The sequence below is a fragment of the Chaetura pelagica genome, unplaced genomic scaffold (genome assembly GCF_000747805.2).
Source record: "Chaetura pelagica isolate M959 unplaced genomic scaffold, ChaPel_1.0 scaffold142, whole genome shotgun sequence".
Lineage (NCBI taxonomy): Eukaryota > Metazoa > Chordata > Aves > Apodiformes > Apodidae > Chaetura > Chaetura pelagica.
In genome coordinates, this window is record NW_009952973.1 from 451,481 (window position 1) to 456,743 (window position 5,263).

Sequence of the window (5,263 nt, forward strand, 5' to 3'; positions counted from 1 at the left end):
GTTGATTTCAAGCAGTTTCCTCGAGGCTGTATTTTGTACCACGTTTAAATACTGTCTTTCCTTGCTTTGAAATGTTGGAGTGCGAAGGATACCCATTTCCCTTCTGGAAGCCTGAATTTCGGAAAACTGGGGTGTGCCTGTCAGTCCATAACTGTTTGGTCCTTATTCCCATAAAAACAAGCAGCTCTTGCAGCACTTCCACAGCACATACCAGCCTGATTCCTTTGGCTATGGTCAGAGGATGGTGACCTCGCCAGCAGAACCTACCCGGTTTTGATGCTGGGAAACCTCTGAGTGAAAGTCAGTGGTGTAACCATGGTAGCCTTACACATCGGGGTACAGAAAACAATAATGTGATTGATCTCTTCTGATACGATGACTTTCTGGCAGAGATTAAAAGCAAAATGCAACCAGGAATGAAGTTTTTATGCATGCAGAAGATGTACACCGTGGTGCTGCTAACAGCACATGGGTCTGTCAACAGGCACTGGAGCTGGATGTGGTTGTTTCTCTTTGTTTCCTTGCCAGGGCGAGACAGGCAGTGCCCACAGGGAACAGATGGGACATGGGTGAGAACATCTCGTCTTAGAGCAGAGCTGCAGTTGTACTTCCTTTTAGATGGACATCTAATTGAAGAGTAACTAATTATTCTTCTGCCAGCAGGACAATAGAGCTGAATCAGGCTTGGTCACCACATACTTTTAATTCATCTGTGATTCTGGGCTTGCTTATTTAAAGTTGGCTGCAAATACTCATGTCTCTGGGCAGCTGCTGAGATGCACGTGTCTCTGAAGCATTTGGAAGCGTCGGGGCAAGGTTCTGCTCAAGCTCACAAGCCCGGACTCTTGGATGTGCTTTTCAGCACTGTCCTATATTCAGGTAGCCATGGGACTTGGCTACCTTAGTTCAACCTGAAGTTTAGAGCAGAGGTGTCCCAAATCTGGTTCAGCCCTACCTGGGTGCACCTTTTTACACCAGTCTGAAACTGCTTAGGCCAGTACTGATTTTCCTGGCAATCCTGAGGTCATGCTAGGAATGTAGTGACTGATTCTTGCTTCTAAACTGGGATGAACACTGCAGCACCAAAGAGAGAGGCAATCCCTTGTGCTCACTGCCCAGTACCTGAGAGTACTTAAGAGACATCCTGTCTCTGTGAGCTGCTTCTGCAGCCTGCTGGACACAGCACTTTCTGAATTCCTAGGAATTCAGCAAGGGTATAGGGAACAGAGAGCATAGATTTAAAGACAACATGTGCAAGAGCCACCTGCAGAAACAAAGTTGGCCAACACTATCTGCATACTGCAGTGACAAAATATTATGAATTATAGATTTTAAAATGGATTTAAAATAAAGCAGAATTGCTTTTGCATCTAGTTGAGCAGACTGTAATTTGCAATAAGGTTACTGTGGCATCTTGGAAGAGTGTACTTAAGGTTTGTCAAAAGCTCAGCAAAATGAGGGAAGGTGCAAAGTGCTTTGCTTTGGACTAGACCTGGAGGCTGCTTTGCCGTTTGGTAGGACCTGGCTTAACCCATTTTCTCTTGTGCAGGTTGTGGCAACAGATGAAGCTGAGATGTGTCCTTCTAAAGTGAAGCTCCCATGCTCTGCACTTTACAGGCTTAAAGCCTGTACCTGACAGAGGGATGCAAGATGAGAGGAATCAACACCCAGAAAAAATGTATTTCTTCAGCTTGTACAAAATATTGCTAGATAAATCTTCAGTAGTTGTCAGGCTGATTGGCGGCCATCTATTTTTGGCAAAAGATAGCAGTGCATCTTGCCCTTGATTTTTGACCCAGTTTTCCTTGGTTTATTACCATTACAAAGCAAGGACAAGCAGAGCCTGCCATTTTTCTCAAGTGCTTACCCTCTGTTTTTCCATTTGGACTCATGCCATTTTTCCCTCCACCTTTTCAGCATCATGTCTTGACACCTGTGTGAGCAGACCTGTGAGGCACTGCAGGCTGCATCTCAGCATCTAGGACAAAGAGCTGTGAGGTTTGATGAGGATTCAGGCTGTGCCCAGAGAGCTGTGGCAGGAGCTGGGCTTTCCCCAGGCCTTCTGGTGCAGTTCACTTGGGAGTTTCAGCTGATTTAGCATGCATCATGGGTGGTTAAAAAGTGCTTCTAGTGTGGGTGCTGGGAAGGGTTTTAGGAGGGGCTGTGGGGTTTGGTTTGGTGGTGTTTGCTTTGTACTAAGATGAGTGACCTAGACTTCCACTGGACTGGCTTGTACAAATAAAGGTCCTTTTTTCATGGGGCATGCATATGTGCATTGCCACAGCATTTCTATAGGCCAAAAATGCAAAGGGTTTTAATGCATAGATGTGCATTCATTTCCAAAGGTGATTAAAGTATATCCTTCAATTCAGAAAATCTTTAAAGTCCTGATAGCCAGGAGCAGGAAGGGCATACAGAGGATCTGTATGAGCTAGGACTTCAGGCTGGCCAGAGCCTTCAAGTGTATCTGATGTTTTTTCTAAAGCAAATATCCCTACCCAAAAAATTAACAAAAGTAATTTGAAAGTTTTTCAGATAAAACCCCCACACCTAGAGTTAAAAACTCACAAGTAAGAAATGTAATTTTTAATATAGTGAAAAATCAAAATGCATAGGTAAGATAACATATCCTTGTAGGCAGATCCTTGCTGCTAGGCAGGGTAGCAGCCAGCAAAGGGACGTCAGAGTTGCCTGGACCTCTCCAGTCCCAGGGAAGCTCTACCTGTCATGTCCCAGCTCCTTCTCAGCTTCCTTTCCAACATTTGCTCTGAGGCCCGTCAAGCTGAGCTGTCTTCCTGTTTCCATCTAGAAGGGTATGACCAACCCAACCAGCCATTTAAGGGAATGTAATAGTTAATTGACAAATAAGACATATACCATCTGTCACAGACCTGTTTCTGTCCTCAGGGCAGTTGTGATAGAGCTATAAAAGATTTTGGGGTCATACTATTGAGCAGATCCATATCAGCTAGCCCTGAGCCCAACTGCTGCAGCAAAAGTGCTCTGATACCATAGTGATGGACTGACCTGCTGAGTGAAGTCGAGTTGAGTTGCAGTTTAAGGTAGCAGAAAAGCATCAAGAAGCAATAGGAAAAGGTGATTAGTGAAAAATGATAGAAAACATCTTACTGCACTGAAAGCAGCCTAGCAAAAGGCTGTTGTCTTAGTAAAGGCAGATCTGTTCAGTGGATAGTGAGGGAGTAAATAAGTATTTTGCAGTATCTGCTGAAGTTCTGCTAACTGAATCAGCAGAGGCCAGTCAAAAGCAAACAACCACATACAGTCATCTGCTTTGCATAACATCAGCAATGTAGGTTGCTGGATCCCCATGGTGTTGAACTGATTGCTTTTGCCCTCAACCCATCTGACTGGCATGGCTTCCTCCAGCATTTGCAGGTATAGCTTGCAATAACATGTGCCGTCCTGTGTGTAGGAGGGAAAGTGGGACTTTGTGCACCCTCTCCTAGAAATGCCAGCTGCATCTCTTGTGGGAATTTCATGTATGCAGGGTACGTGTGGGTATCCCCTGTCACCTCTTGCTTCTCCATGATTGTAGCATAAGAGTGTGTCCTACTGTTACATCCCAAAGCATGCTGAAAGATGGCAGCTGTGTGCATCTGATATCTTACCTCTTCAGGTGAGCTCTTTTGTATTTTAATGAATTTGTCCTTGGTTTGCACTGTCCTCCATTTGTAGCACCAGTTTTCTGTCCCACAGAAAATTAGGAGAAAATAGCCCATAAAGTAAACCTTTCACAAGCAAACAGAATAACAAACATCCTTTGACACTAAAAAGAAGGCACAGCGTTTAGAGAGAGCAACAACTTAATAAACTGGAGAAAACCCGACACTGGGTGAAGAATTGGAAGGATGTAAGTGCATGTGTATGTTTAAAATTTAAAGCAATGTACTTTGTGTTCTAGATATTCAGTGGTCTAATAGAAGTTAGTATGTACCATTGTATTTTCCTCACATATCAGGAGGCTGAATTCCTGCTTCAGCAGATGTTTATCTGTGTCCTTAATCCATGGTTTTCATTATGATCTGAGAGATTATATAATGAGATTAAAACTATTAAGAACAAATACTCAGTTCTTGCATTTGTAGAGGCACGGGTAAAGAGAGGGCTCAAGGAATGGAAAGCTGATGAGAATCTAGAACTGAGAAAGGGGTGCTTGATTACTTTGGGAACTGCTTTTAATTGTTTTTCATTAATTGTTTTTAAATTGTTTTTCAAATTGAGGCTGGGTGGAGATGCTGGCAGTATTATTTGGGTTTTTTTCAGAATGGGAAGCAGAATCTTATGCTGGAATTCCCTGGAGGTGTTTTGTTTTATTAAGCATGCAGACTTTGGTTTTGCTGACATTCTCATAAGTAGCGAGGGGGAAATCTGTTCTGTTGTTTTACAGGGGGATGGGTGTTACTGAAAGAAGTTTTTTACATTGTCAAAGCTAGAAACTTCTAGTTTCAGGAAAAAATCTGTGTTGAGATGAGATTGACACCATCAGGCAGAATTACTTGGTCTGAAAGAATAAGGTGAAGGAGAATTGTATTGGTGTAGAAAATCTGTTCCTATTACTAAAAATTGATTTTGACCTTTGTGGAGACACTAATTTCACCTCCTGATAAAAGAAAATTTTGGATGATTGCTCCAGGTCAGACATACAACACTTGAAAAACTTCATCAGCAATCTTGCTTTGTTTTGACATGTTTTTTTGTCTACTGCAGAGTTCTGTATTTCTGTTTCTTCTGGGTATTTGCTTGCAGTCAGTGTTGCTTGTTGTTTTGAATCCTTACTGCCTTGGCAGTTGTATAGTGTTGCCCACGGGCCCCAGTGTTGTTCTTCGCTTCCATATAATAGGACTCCCGGCAATGGAACTGTATAAATGTGTGTTCTAGTGATGCTGGTGAAGAGCCACTAAACAGGAGGAATTCATGTGAGGGTTGAGATCAGAATTAACTCATTTAATTGAAAAATCAGGAATTGTTCCCCTGTTTAGTGGGTATGAGTTCAAGAGAGTGCTCTGGTATGCAAATTTCCTTTCTTACTTTGTGTCTAGTGAAGAGCCAAACAGATTTGCTCTGCCGTCTTTATTTCTTCTGAAACTGTTCTCCAAGTGGTACATATCCTAAAAATGGGGGTTGGTTTTGTTCCATTCTTTGGTTAGCTGTTCTAATAAAAAATAACTTCTGAACAAAAAAAAAAAACAAAAAAAAAAAAAAAAAAAAAGGGACCTTACCCGTTTTATATACTGGCTTTGTT